General features: G+C 35.1%; 1 pseudogene; it reads right to left on the bottom strand.

Annotated features, from left to right (window-relative positions):
• Positions 1-270: 270 nt before the first annotated feature.
• Positions 271-14822, bottom strand: LOC120252543 (annotated as a pseudogene).
• Between the last annotated feature and the right edge of the window lie 1606 nt (positions 14823-16428).

The following is a 16428-nucleotide window of genomic DNA, read 5'->3' as shown; positions in this document are numbered from 1 at the left end:
AAGGTTGCCTTTCGTATTACTGATTTACCATCTCTTTTTCAGGGTCTCAATTCAAAAAAAATTTTTTTTTTGCTTATTTTTTCTTTAAGTGGGAATATATTCTGTAAAATTAAATCACATAAAACACAAAATTATATTCCATGGATGAAATTAAAGGATGGACAAAAAAAATAAGCCAACAACACTCAACAACATAAACTTGGAATAATGCTCATACTATTGTACAAGAAAAGAACCACCTGGACAATAACATAAGTACCCTTTTAAATAAGCAACCATATTTTACTTCTCAAAATATCTATCGACAAATATATACACAATTTTATTAGAAAGTTCAAATCTTTCAAACAAATTGGAAATCACACAGGTAGATTTTGAAGTCTTAAATGCTTGTATTTCTGATCTGCATTGGCTGACCTGCACATTCTGTCAAACCATTTGCTACAATTGAGTTCAAGATTTCAACCCCTTCTTGCACAGCAGAATCAATCTGGCTCAAGGATAAAAAGATATGGAAATCAAATTGGTTCAATCATTGAATAATTGAATCAAATATGATGAAAGTGACTGAGAAAAAAAAAATTAGTGAAATTTTAAAAAATCAAACAATTTTAGTAAAACCATGCAATAATAAAAAAAAACATCATCAACATGTAGCCAAGGTAATTTGCTAGTTCATGTGCCAATCTTAGAAGCGAAGAACTACCGATGTTGAAGCTTAAAGAAAACAGGGTGAAAATTTGAGTATGGCTCAAACTTTTTGCTCTGATTTTTATTAGCCAATCCAATTACCATAGATTTCAAGGCAGAGGTCCTCACAAGATAATTGAAACATGATCGCTTCTATGACACAACCTGTGAAGATAGGAGAAATAATTTGTATATCTCATTAGTCAATGTTGTCAGACCCGAACCGGCCCGGCCGGTTCAACCGGAAAACCCGGGAACCGGCCATGTGACCGGCCCGGGTATACCCCATTGAACCGGGTATGGAAAAACCCGGCGTTAACCTGGTGACCCGGGTGGTTCAACCGGGAACCGGTTGACCCGGCCGGGTCAATCGGGTCACAATATTAGAGTTTTTTTACAATATTTAATAATTTATTATTATTTTCTCATTAGAAACTACAAAATCATGTATATTTATTAATATTATTTTTTAATTTATAATCAATAAATGGAATTACAAAATATATATATATATATATATATATATATATATATATATATATATATATATATCATAAACATACCAACAAAAAAATTAGCATTTAAAAATAAAATTTATTAATATGTTATGTAAATACTAAATACTTTCTAAAATTTAATTTATTAAAAAAATAAACAATAAATGAGTGTAATTTTATTATAAAATATAAAAATAAAATATTCTAACTAAATAAAAAATATAAGAAAATTTAAAACAAAATAAAATCTCAATTGAAATTGGGTAAGTTACGTAATTTATTGATAAAATGTATCATCCTTATAAAATATAAGAATAGTAAATTAAATTTCTTATCTATTCTGACAAAATCAACCAATAAACAAACAAATAAATAAAAAACACCGAGAGAAGTTCAATAAATATATATTAATATATTAAATTTGTAAATGTTTAAAAAAATTTAAAAATAAATGACATAGTTAGAAAACATTAGTGCATATAAGGTCATTTATCAATTTAAATATCAAATTTGAGTAATTTTTTATATTATAATTATAGTTTTAATATTATATTTGTTCATTATTAATTATTATAATATTTTTTATATTTTATTATTGACCCCGGTTCAACCCCGGTTCGACCCGGTTGAACCCATTGACCCCTGACCCTTGGCCTTAACCGGGTCAATGCCCGGGCCGAGTCTAACAACCTTGTCATTAGTAAAGGAGTACAAAGATATATATAGAGAAATATTAGAGTTTTGTGGTATGGGCCCAATATGGCCCATTAACCAAATATAAACTATAACATAATTCTAACACTCCCCCTCGAGCTGGAGCATATATATCGAGCATGCCCAACTTGTTGCATAGGTTACTAAAGACTTTAACATTTATACCCTTGGTGAAGATATCCACCAGTTGCTCAGACGACTGGGTATATGGCGTAGAGATGACTCCCTTCAGTACCATATCACGAACATAGTGACAATCAACCTCTACATGCTTGGTACGCTCATGGAATGTTGGATTATTTGCAATGAAGATGGCGGATTGGTTATCACACAACATCTGCATAGGTATTGTGATAGGGAATCCCAACTCAGATAGAAAAGACTGTAGCCAAACCATCTCACAAGCTGTCTGTGCCATCGATCTGTACTTTGCTTCTGCACTTGATCTCGAAACCACATTTTGTTTCTTCCTTCGCCAAGTAACCAAGTTTCCACCAACATACGTAGAGAAGCCTGACATAGACTTTCTGTCCCCTCTATCACCAGCATAACCCGAGTCAGAATATGCTGCAATGTCTAGGTGACCATGATTCTTGTAGAGAAGACCTTTGCCGGGAGCTCCTTTAACATATGCAAGAACCCTCAGAGCACCCTGCCAGTGAACTTCTCGTGGCTTATGCATAAACTGACTCAGGAGTCCAACTGCGTAACATATATCAGGACGAGTAATACTTAGATAAATGAGCTTGCCAATCAGACGTCTGTATTGACCAAGATCTTTGAGAAATGGGGAAGATGTCTCCCAAAAGAGCGGTGACTATTCAATAGGTGTACTCTCTGGTTTACAACCCAATAAACCAATCTCCTCAAGTAAGTCCAACACATACTTCCGCTGTGAGAGCGTCATCTTTCCTTTGGCATATGCAAACTCAATACCAAGGAAGTATCTGGGTCGTCACATGTCTCGTGTAACGAAATGCTTCATTATATGCTCCTTAGTTCTCTGAATGCCCTGGCGATCGCTACCCGTCAACAGGATGTCATCGACATATACCGCAAGTACAACACAACCAGATGAAGTGTTCTTATAGAACACAAAATGATCCACATTACACCTGCGAAAACCATCTGCAACTGCAATTACACAAATTTGTCAAACCATGCACGAGGACTTTGTTTCAGACCATAGATCGCTTTCTTGAGGTGGCAGATTAGATTCTCCTCCTGAGCAACATACCCCGGAGGTTGCTCCATAAACACTGTCTCAACTAAGTCTCCATAGAGAAAGGTATTCTTCACATCAAGTTGATAGAGTGCCCATGATCGATTTATAGCTACCGACAGTAGAATGCAAATGGAATTCAGACGAGCAAATGGTGAAAAAGTCTCAGCATAATCAACACCATAAGTCTGAGTAAAACCATGGGTCACCAACCGGGCTTTGTAGCGATTAACTGTACCATTCTCTTTGTGCTTGACAGAGAAGACCCATCGGCAAGCGACGACACTGGCATCAACAGGGCGAGGCACAAACTCCCATGTACCATAAGATCTCAAGGCTTCCATTTCCTCATCCATTACCGTTTGCCATTGTGGAAGCAAACGTGCATCATGGTAGTTCCTGGGAATTGACTCAGCATACAAGGAAAGAGCAAATGTGCAGAAATACGGGTGAAGATTATCATAAGAAACAAAAAGGGAAATGGGATGTTTAGTACAAGAACGAATACCTTTGCGAAAGGAAATGGGAAGATCAAGAGACGGATCTACATGGTCCGGGGAGAGGACCGAAGGGGGCGGAGCTTGCGGTGGTACACGTTGGCGTCGATGATAAACCTGTCCAAAATGACCATCATCTGTATCCAATGGAGGATGCGTCACACTAGGCATAGGCACAGGCGGAGGGACCGAAACAAGGATGGAGACAGATGACGTAGTTAACATATTGTGAGAAACTGAGTTAGAAAAAAATGATTGAGACTCAAAAAACGTGTCATCCATAGACACAATACTTCCGACTAGTCGGATGAAACAACCAGTATCAACGTTGGGTGTGGGAATAACCAACAAAGATATATTTAAGCGCACGCGGGCACAACTTGTCCAAACCAGGAGTTAAATCTTGAACAAAACCAACATAACCGAAAACACGAGGGGATAAGTGAAACAAGTCGGTATCAGGTAGAAGACGACGTAGAAGAACCTCTCCCCCTAAGGGTGCAGAAGACATACGATTATAAGATAGACTGCAGTTAAGATAGCAGCAGACCACAAATACATAGGAACATTATGCTCTACTAAGAGAGTGTGCAACATCTAAGATGTGATGATGCTTTCTTTCAGCAACTCCATTTTGTTGAGAGGTGTGTGGACAGGTGATTTGATGAATAATCCCAAAGGACGCACACAAAGAATTTACAGCAGAATAGACAAATTCTAAAGCATTATCGGTGTGAAGACATTTGAGAACAGTGAAAAATTGATTTTTTATTTCGAAAATGAATTTTTGAAAGACATCACCAATAGACCGATGGTCTTTTAACAAATATACCTAAGACACTCGGGAAAAATCATTAACAAACATAACATAGTAACGATAACCAAAAATAGACGCGACCTTAAAAGGTCCCTAAACATCACAATGAACTAAATCAAATAACGACCGATTAGACACTAAAGTAAAACGCTTAAAGGTAACACGATGATGTTTACCCAACTGACACGACTCACATTGAAACGACTCAACCCGAATCCAAGGCAAAGTTTGCTGAAGACGACTAAGAGAAGGGTGACCCAATCTACAGTGTCATATGAGTGATGACTCGGAGTCAGAAACAGATGCTGCTAAACCACGAGGAATATCATCACGCACTAACGTATACACGACGTCACCACGATTACGCCCCAAACCAATTCTTTTCCCTGTCTACAGATCCTGAAAAATACAGTGAAAAGGGAAAAATGTTACACTACAATTCAAATGTTTAGTGATCGCAGAAACGGATAGCAAGTTGACAGGAAATTCAGGTACGTAAAGAACATCATTTAGTCTAAGCTGAGAGGAAGCCTGAACAACTTCCTCTCTGGACACTAAGCACGATCGTCCATCGGCAATTGTCACAGAACGAAAAATAGACGGAGAAAGATTTCGAAAAAAAGATTTTGTACCTGTTATGTGAGAAGAGGCCCTAGAGTCAATAATCCAGGAACTGTCCCTGGAAGCAAGAAAGGCATTACCTGAGGAAACAGAAGAAGAAACTGTAGTGTGAGACGTTGTGCCCTATAGCTGCTGGAACCGTGCAAAGTCAGCTTGAGAGATAGTGACAAACTTTTCAACACTAGAAATGGGTGACGGATCGACCATCTCGGTACTAGCATTGGCCACTGTCGGGCGACCATGCTTATCCCAACAGCGATCCTCAGTGTGGCCTGGCCGTCGACAGAAAGTACACACAAACCTATTCCGAGAATCACCACGGCCAGCTCCTCGACCACCACGAGAGGAGCCTTTACCACCACGCCCATGAGAAGCTAGCAAAGCGGACTGATTAGAGGACACAACAAGTGATGGAGATGTGGATGTAGAAGACAGGCGAAGCACGCGAGCATAACCAGCAGCAAGATCAGGCATTCACTCAGAACTCAGAATAGAGCCCTTCACCTGGTTTTGCATCTTAAGAGGGAGCCCGGAAAGATATGCGAAGACTGCAACTTCATTCCGGTAACGACGAAGAGTGGCTAGATCAATAACTAATGGCTGGTAAAAAACTAGCTCATCCAACAGGCTACGGATGTGAGTGAAGAACTGAGGGGTGGTACGATCGCCTTGACGGGCTGTAAACAGTTGCTCATACAACTCAAAAACATGGGAGATATTATTTTCATTTCCATATGTCAATTTGCACATCTCCCAAATTGCCTTTGCAGTAGTCAACATCACCACACTTCGTGCAATATCCGGCTCCATACTACCGGTCAACCATGAGCGCACTGCAGCATCCTCAGCAAGCCAATCAGCATACTTGGCATCCTTCGAGTCTGACGGATCGGCCGTGAGGTACGATGATTTCTTATGAGCCATAAGGAACTGCTCAAAACTTAGTGCCCAAAAAACATAGTTCATCACATCCAACTTTTGCGAGATACAATGGAGATTCTTAACTAAAGAATCATGAGACGAAGACATGACGACGACAAGACAAATCCTTCAGTAACAAAACAAGGGCATCATTGGTGAGGGCTGAGGAACATCACCAGGTGCCCATAGACCAACGAGAATGGCAAAAGATGAATGACTGCTGCCGGTAGAAGTGGCGGCGGTGGGTGAAAGACTAGGATTTGGAGTGGCGGTGGCGGCGGCGGCGGCGGCTAGGGTTTTGGGTGGCGGCTAGGGTTTAACCCAGAGCTCTGGTACCATGTGAAGATAGGAGAAATAGTTTGTATATCTCATTAGTAAAGGAGTACAAAGATATATATAGAGAAATATTAGGGTTTTGTGGTATGGGCCCAATATGACCCATTAACCAAATATAAACTATAACATAATTCTAACACAACCAACATGGACGGCCTTGTCACATCACGACTTCAAAGATTTCCAACTGAAATTATTCAAATGGTGGAAACTAGGAAGGTGGACAAGAAAAAGTATAAGGAAAATTTCCCACTTTTTGTTTCTTCTTAATTAGAACTTCTTCTATATTAACCTACGCCAAGTACATTTTGGAAGAGTTTCAATAATACTCTCATAATGTAAAAAGTTCAGGAATAGTATATTATATAATGTAAATGATGTTACTTCTGAGTTATTAAGGAACATGACGATTAAAGTCAAGACGGAGGATGCAGACACTTAAAATCTGAAGCATAATTAACAATTTGAATCCAAGTTTCCACCAAACTACAAGCAATGTTGGAATTTTCAACAATGACATAGTTAAGTTTGATAAAACTTCTTACTGATCACCAAAACTTCTGGAGTTATTCCCACCATCCAGAATAAAAAAAAAAAAAACAATCAGACTATTTTATTCATGAATTGCTTAAGAAGATTCAATAGAGAAATAAGGCCATTACAGAATTTGTGGACATTTCACCATCTGCTGATGATGCACTTCAACAAGTAAAATAAGCCTCAGGTAATCAAATGAGTGTCTAGCTAATTACTTACATATAAGTTCAACACCATAAGAATGTGTGCACTGTAAGTTATTATACTATCATACAATGACCAATGTTCATTATAAAGAAAAAGTTATATAATAATCTAGCATGGCATTCCTAGCACCAACTTATACACAACATAAAATTCTCTTATCATGCTTTAAGATTGAAGCTCCACCACTATTTCAATAATTTTGCTTAATGGTTTAATGATTTATAAATGGCTATAGAAAATGAACTTTTCTGAATGAAGTGGACTTTATAAGAATTTTCATACAGTGATGTCTCATAATGGTTTTAATGATTTGTAAATGGCTATAGCAAATGGACTTTTCCGAATAAAGTGATAGACTTTATTAGAACTTTCAGACAGTGATGTCTCATAATTTTTTTCTTTTATTAAAATCCCACACTTGACATCATACTCATTGTAATCAATCCTTTTTTCTATCATGTAATTCTAATTTTATGCTTCTACTCGACAACTTTGTAAATGATATGGAATATTCTCAATCATGAATGTTCAATATCTCCTGCAGTTCTCTGTGTCCACAATCATCGAGTACTTTTTTAGTGAATTTATGATGGCAACTGCATTCAAATATTTCACCTTCCCTTTGTATTGAAACTGGATTTACTGTGAGAACAGGTGACCATAGTAAAGGAATTAGTAACTTGATTGTGAGTTCCATCATTTACAGAATTGGGTCTGCGCTCCAAAGACAGGCAAATTTCAAAAGAAGAAACAATAGCAAGAAAGATGACTATGGTTACAGTTTCAACCATGTATCAAGTCAAAATTAAGAACGAAAGTATCTTATGATGTAACACGGAGAGATATGTAAAACTTCCAATCAGCAGATCATTACTATTACTATTACATATGATATCTGACATGCACAGCATGCAACATGCAGCATCCAGTACAGTTAGGTTTTGAGACTATTATTATGATAGCTAGAGCAGCATCCTATTCAATTAAACATTGTGAAGATGCGAAAAATGCCATCTTAATTAACATTCATAGGTGATAATCAGGCAATGGATTAATTAAAAATTCTACTCTAGAGTTACTGCTAAAAGATTTGGACTAGTATTCTTTCTTTTAATAAACATTCTCACACAGTGATACCTGGAAGTTCACTGGTTTCTGGCAAACTAAGAATGGATGACTGCAAGAAAGCTGCACATATGAGGTAATTCTGTACTTACTCTCTCATGAGCTAGTTTATTGAATTTCTGAAGTAGAAAAGCCTTTGGATCCATTTGCCCAGGAGGTCTTCCTATGCCTTACACAAATGGAACATCAAGTAAGTTTTCATGGACAACATTGTCTAAAAGTAATAAAAAACCAGAGAAGTTAAGACAAACCAATTCTCAAACGACCAAAATCTCTGTTTCCCTGAAAATGATGTATGACACTCTTGAGCCTACAAAGCAACCACTGAATACATCACTTTTGCAAATTATCTGAAAAACATAGAGCATCTGTCAATTAAATCATTCAAAGAATTTCCACAAAACTAGATGTCTGCTCTGCTAGTATGTGAACCAATTATCACCTCTGCTTATGATAAATCAAAGAATTGTCCTACCATTAATAAATGATGCCATGTACATAATTAGACTCACTCAAGGGTATATATGTAAGAATCTTAATTTTTCAGGTATATAAGAGAAATTTTATGAGTGTTCATGTGTAATTTCAGGTCTTTATAGGAGTATATGTATATATAAAAACCTTTACTTTATTTTGTTTCCTGAAATAACAATTATCCTCCTCACATTAACATGCCCTCACTCCTACAGAAAAATAAGGTGAGCTAGTTTACCATGCAGAAAATGTTATCATGGAAGCTCGTTATTTGTGCTATTTTAACTATTGTTCCTCAGGTCACAATCTACTTCCCCTTTCAATTTTCTTTTTTGCATTTTTTATGGCTTTGGCAATCACTAATAGGCATATGTATGAACCTTTTTAACCAGAGGAATCATCATTTATATACAGAGGTACCTGACTTTTGTTTAAAATTTTAAGAAACCACTTTTCTAATCTCCGATACTTAAGTGACTATGGTTATTAAATGCATTCACTTGCACCGAAGTCCACCTGGAAGGGACATGAGAATAAAGCTCATGATAAAATAGAATAACATTGGAGAATACGATGGATAAAACTGTATTAATCAAACTAAGAAAAAGATTTTATAGATGGGTGGACTCCTCCCAATTGAATATGATAAATAACATGGACGTTGAAACAAACAATTGGCATCCTTTGAAGACTTCTTTTCAATTAGTACTAAAGAAGGCTCATTAAAGATGTGATGATAACTAGATTAATGTACAGCTTTCAAGTATGTAGGCATTTATGACAAAATACGTTAGCTTTGATATCAAGGGACTCCTACATAACACAGTACAGAGAACAACTTACTATACCTTGCGAAAACAGCTTTATGAAACTATGGCCACTTAACCCAATGCATACAATGGTGCAAAGCTTGCATTGAATTGGAGAAAATTAATTGGAAGATTTGTCCATTAGCACAATCAGCCACCTTATGAAGAAAATACATTATTACAAGGACTCTGATGTATGTATCGGATCTTTTATTCACAAAGCTCTATCATGAAAAGGGATCTCATAGTGCAGATAAAACACTGAACTTCAGTCCATAAAAACCCTCTAATTGATCATTCAAAATCGATGCCCAAGGCATCCGCCATTAAATTGGTGTTGCAAAACCCATCAAATTGATATAGAAGGTTAATCTGGGTCTGGGTCACGCATCCATTAATCAGGCATGAACTCGCCAAATCTTATATTAGGACACCAATTTGAATGATTCTGGTTTCTAAAAATATTACTACCTTAATGTGCATTCATACATCTAATTAATTTGGTTCAAATCCTAATGGTTCATATAGGATAGTAGGATCAAATAAAACTTTGAATAAGTTGAAGGAAAAGGAGATAGGATTATCTTCATACTCAACTGGACCTCAATCATATTCACTCAAGTGAATAGATCCGATTAGGTTCCATCCAGCTTTAAGAGTTTAAATTAAATATAAGTCTAATTTATAAAAATAAGGGGCTTAATTTGAAAGCAACTGTCCGCCATAATGGCTGAAGCTAAAATAGTTAAGTCTGGTGGTATATATAAACAAAACTAAGATTAACTCCATTTCTAGCTGGAATACCAATCATTGAATTATGGTTCTTCATTGAACTTTAAGAAAGACAACCTCTTACCCTCCTCTTACCCTTTATGATGGCCATGTCCTCCTTTTGGTTGTATTCGAAGCACTCCACAAGGCAAGTCCATATCATCAAAAATCTAAAATAAATGTTGTAGAAACACAAGATATTTTAGCAAATAAAAGAATTAAATAGGCAATCCTTATAATACATGTGAAGTTGAAAAAAGAAATGTACCAAAAGGACCCGATTTAAGGGTAATTTATAGTAGGCTGCAAGTGGTCCAGCCTACAAAAATGTAACAAAAAAGAGAAAAAGTATTATAAGATTCTAAGATAAAAGGCAGTGAAAAATGAGATTAACAAAAGAAAAATTAAAAATCAACAAAAGCAGACAATATATCTCGCTTTCCCTTTCTTGTGGAGAAAAGAAGACTTATGAATTTCTTTCAGAAGCATCAATTTCCAACCCATCTTCGAGGAATATGATGCTTGGTTGCTTCACCTAAGATCTCACACTACAGGGAAGGCACATGGTTAGAGGAAAAATGCTTTCAATGATTAAAACAACTAGAAATCATTGAATTTCTTTCATGAACTTTGTACATCTCCCTCTTTTCCTATTGTTCTATTTTGGTTGAATAGAGATTTTGTTGAACAAAATTTAAATAGGACATATTACCTTCCAAAATAGTTGAAAGGAATAGGTTTATCATATGTGAATGCAAGTAGAAAGAGGTTTGGAAAATGAGAAGGTATATCTAAACCTGCGGGAGAAAAATAAATTGTCAGATCCCATCATCACGTACCCAAGCCATTCCTTTTTCACACAGGTCTATTTAATAATTTTTCCTTTTCTCAATTGACAAGCGATTTAATCTGCTACTACTAAATGGCTTACTTTCTCAATCTACCTTCTCCGAATCATTGACTGTTGTAATAATTTAATAGAACAATTTCATTATTTTACAACTTAACAAATAATTGAACAAGGATATATATCTCTGTAAAAATCTCTAGAGTAGCCTAACTTACAATGTACAATGTCGAAGTGGCCAAATGTTCAGTTGAGATGCAGCCTCAAACAATATCCTATAAAGTCACTTAAGCAATCTAGGTGATCATTATCTCTAGAGTGGTCGTGAACCAGATTTAGGTGCTCCGGCCAAAAGGAATCATGTGTTAGCTGATGGCCTTCTCCATCACCATGCCTCACATGCAGGATTCTGGAATACCATTAACTTGCTTTGTATTAACTTTTTTCTCGATATTGTGCTGCACAGTTCCAGTTGAAGCTAAATTAAAATCGTGAAAATCGTAATCATGATGCATGTTTGGCCTATCTATGGCTGAATCGCACTAGAATCATAAGTTCACATCTTCATCAACTGATGTATAGAGTCAAGTTGAAATTCAACAGAAGTTCTTGAAAATTTTTATTGCCTTTTCATTTCTAAAATTGAGATATAAGAACACAATCCTATCTTCCAAAATTCCAATTTAATATACATGTCAAAATAATGTATTTACAGTTCTTCTATTCTTATTTTCATATGGATAAAAAATGAACTTCAATTTAAAACGAAACTAAAATATGAACATCATGACATCTACAACACAAACCGGATCCTATATTATACTTTTGATAATAACATGCAAAGGTAATATCGTTTCCAGAAGCAAACACTTGTTGCAATACAACTTTATTTTTATATTAGTTTCTACCTAAGGTTTATATGCAATGTATGTGTTCTATTTTTAGGACCTTGGATCAAGGAAAACTATTCATAGACTTTGAGTTATGTATAGAAGACAGTAAGACATCAATCCACTTCATAGGGCTTGCCTATATATAACCATACTGTGGAGAATAATAAACAGTTAAGTAAAACTTATTTGAAACTGAAGGGCAACACTCCAAGGACTTGTTAGATTGCAACAACAGTGCCAACTACTTATCTTACAAGTTTCATTTCCAATCAACTTTTTTACTTTAGCCCAATTGGACCACACTCTTTCTGTATCTCCACTGCCACTATATCAAGTGGCATGTTTTGTATCTCACTTTGGTTACTCTCTATGATCAAAATAGCATCAGAAGTTTCTCGGGAGGACACTGTCACCTCTATCTTATATGCTGTTACAAGCAACCAGCAGAAAAAATTTTAGGCTGACATCTTTCCTCAATGTATCTGCCACACCTCTCATAAACATAAAACATAAACCTTTCATATGAAATAAGTTTGCCTTGTTAGATGCAAGCAAAAGACATTATCCAGACTTGATTCAACTTAAAACCATACGTTGATAGGATGAGACCTACAGTTACATATTCATAAACATATTTACTAACTTAACTGATGTTGACTATTAATTACTATGATAAGCCCCTTGATAAGTGTTAGTCAGTCTATTTCAATTAACAGTGTTACAAACAAACTAATTAACCAAGCTCTAATAACATGTTAGATACAAACCAAACACATTATGTGGGTTGATTCAACCCAAAAGCTAAAATTATAGAATGAGAGACTTGAACTAATATTCATATCCATGTTTACTAATTCAACCTACATGGGACTATTCGTTATTCTAACATACCTTACCATGCATAAATTTGATAAAGAATTAGGGATGGATGATAAAGAGATAGACAAAGAGATAGACATAATATCACATATACCATATGGTCAATGTCTAAAGACTCTAAACAATAGATGAAGAATTAGAGATAGGATTAAATGCAGATATTAAATAAAATCAGAAGAAATTGTATAAAACACTTTAAGATGAAGTAGGTATGTTCTATACTTGTCTTTCGCATGACATTATCGCTACTATTGTTGATATAAAGTTTCAGCATTACCACAAAATCCATGCCAAAAAATAACATACATAAAATCATCTATGTCTTAATAGCTTATTTAGCTCCCCATGCAATAGAAATCCTCTACGAAATGGTCTTGCTTGAAAGCAAAGGCCAATAATTTGCATCTTGGCATACATTAACAGGATAAAGAATTCGAGGTGAGTACACTTAAGTTAAAAAGTCATGAAAAGCAGCAGCAACGTAAATAGTGATATACTGGGAATGCACATATGTTCAACTTAAGGAAGAGATGTAACAAGCTCGGCGCTTGTAGGATAAGATGAATACCTGACAATTTTACATAAATCACACTACAAGGAACTTTCTTCACAAAAAAGAGAGGAGATTTTCAGATTGTAATTGTAAAAACCTCACATGAAAAATGGATCCCCAAATCAATCCCAAGAAAAATTTAAGCAGCTACCAACAGTTAGTTCTACATATTAAACAAAAGCTAAATGAATTCCAGCTTATAACTCATGAATGAAATCAATCAAATAGTTAAGCAGTTTCTATTTTTAACTTTTCAGGTAACAATATAGAAACAAGGAATAAGGAAAATAGCACTACTAGAGTTATGCAGAAGTAAAATAAAGCAGAATAAAACTTGACCCCCTTTAAGGCACAGTAAACTACAAATCATGGTCACAACAAGAATTAGGTCCTGTTCGCTGGCCTGGAATGAGCTGCCAAGTCACTACCCAATGGAACTCACCCTCGAACCCACAAACAACTTCATAATGAACATTAGTATTGATTATTTGATTTGGGTTTTGAATCTTTTGATATTTGAGCCTTCTACAGACTTGTGGATTCGATCTAAGAAAATGTTTCTTGTGGCAGTGTTTTCAGTTTACATCAAATAGTCACCCCCAATTCAACAATTCATTCCTCCTCATACATCATTTTGTTGTTCTATGTTACCCTTTATCTCATCAGAATCTAGTTTCCTTATATAAAAAAACACTTCATTCTCAACAGAGGATGATCATGGCATAGACTTTCCTCAAAATGTTTTAAAACAAAGATCAAACGGTTACTTTTTAGCATTTCATAGTTCTTTGGCATGAAAATTAAACAAGTATGAGACCATTCACATTCGACAAAGGTAGCGAGGCAGAGGCAAAATACAAGACATATTCACAAAAAATGAAAGAAAAGAAATGCTTGAAAAAAGAGGTGTTTAATGTACTAACAGACTCGCCGCTAAGATTCATATAAGTCTGTGGCTTCGCGAGAAGAACCGGGGTGCCACCAACAAACCCTAAACAATGATAACACGATAGTGTATCAAGAAATTAAAAAATAAAATAATATCATACTTTTTCCAATCTGAAAGAATTCTTCAAACAAATACAGATATCCAACCTTCACCAAAAAAAGTTTTGCAGTGGACGGAGGTCATTGGAATGCCTTGTGACTGCGCAAAAGTGTCGATCATATCAAAACCAACCTGCAAGACATCATGAGATTGCAAACCATTAGGCACAGGAGCAATCACACAATCAAAACATAGAAATTGGGAAGGAGAAAAGAAAGAAGCATACATTGTGCCTGGTGTGCTGGTACTTCTCACCAGGGTTGCCAAGACCAACAAAGAGCCATGCCTGAGGGGAAGATGAGGCGGTGGAGGAGAGGCAGCGCCGCAGAAGCTTGGTGCAGGAGAGCATAAGCACCAATTTGGGGGAAGGTGAGCCCTGGGGAGCTCTGTCTGTAGAATATTCTGAAGTATATAATAAGCAGCATGATTTTGATAAAAGTATAATTGCAAGTTTCCCATTTTTGTTGGGATAGTGAAGTAATTTTCTAATGATTTTATTTGCACTAAATTTACTCAGATAAATTGGAAGTTAACTACTAAAAACCTTTGGTAAGCTTATTTTGGTATAAATAACATTATCTTATATAAGTTTCTATTAGATTAAAAAACAACAAATTAAATTAAGGATTCATTTCATTCACAGATGCAGTTAGCACAAGTAATACAACATAATATAAGTAGTTGAATTAGAACATAAATACATGTACTGATTCATGTTTGCTATTTAATGGACAATTTAAAATGTTTCTATGCTATTCACAACTTGATTCACACAAATACTCTGATAAAAAAATTATAAGATTATTGTGATACTTTTGCATTGTCCCACATATATTTTGCAGGAAAGAAAATTACACAAAGATGTTTTATGACCTTTTCTCACATTTTCAATATTCACAACTTAATTGTTTTATAATTAAAAAATTATTAGTTCATAATTACATTTATAAATTTTCAAAATATATTAATTAATAATTAATTAGCCAAAATATTTGAAATAAGAATTGGATTTTCATAAATAATTTTTCAAATTATTTATTCATCAGGTAAAACAACAAATATTAGTTTGTGATTAATTAACAAAGATTATTAGTCAAAACACATGGAAATTATTAGTCAAAATTATTTAATTTGAGTGGAGACTTATTTTAACCTTTCTTTACATAAAATATTTTTTGTAATATATATCATTAGATATTAGAAAGAGACTGCTTTTATTTTTATAAGAAAAACATGATTTTTTATTTAAATTAATTATATATTATGAAAGGAATTTATATGAGTAAAAGGGTAAAATGTCACTCTCAACCAAAATAAAAATGTAAAAAATTATTCAAGTGGGCAAAAACCTTAAGGTAATCACAGTGTAGTTGAATCACAAACCTTTTAATTTTTGCTTCTTATGGTTTAAAGGGGAGTTTGGTTGCAAGAAGTAGAGTAGGTATGACTCTTTATTTGAGATAAGCATTTGTTTGGATGTAGAGTAATGGGAGTGGATTGAGGAAGGAGTGAAAGGGTTGTGAACGGGTAGGTATACACAATCACCAGAAAAAAAGGGATTCTTGATTCCTGACTCATGAAATGACCATATTGTTCTTGTGTAAATACCTATTCCAAATTGTTTTCTCTCTTGAATGTTCGGAAGGCTGTGGAGAGAACGTTGACAATGATGTGAGATTGGCGACCATTCGAGCAGCAGTAAGCGAACAACGACCAATTAGGGCAAATATGGTTGTTTTTTTCTCGATTCAATTTTTTTCTTTCTTTTTAGGGCATCATCTTGTGATTTTCAATTCAAGAGTATTTTAGTGGGGATTTTCAATTCAAGAGTCAAAGTTTTGATTTTTTTCTGATATTTGAATGCTTATAGTGTTAGAATGGAATTTTTGTTTGGTTATTTTTATGCTTATCGATGTTAAAGTGGGCATTTCTAATTTTGGAGAACTATGTGTTTTTTTATTTTATGTATT

This window comes from Dioscorea cayenensis, chromosome 21, assembly GCF_009730915.1.
Source record: "Dioscorea cayenensis subsp. rotundata cultivar TDr96_F1 chromosome 21, TDr96_F1_v2_PseudoChromosome.rev07_lg8_w22 25.fasta, whole genome shotgun sequence".
NCBI classification, from domain to species: domain Eukaryota; kingdom Viridiplantae; phylum Streptophyta; class Magnoliopsida; order Dioscoreales; family Dioscoreaceae; genus Dioscorea; species Dioscorea cayenensis.
The sequence above is the reverse complement of the archived record's forward strand: the minus strand, read 5'-3'. Positions and strand labels throughout refer to the sequence as shown.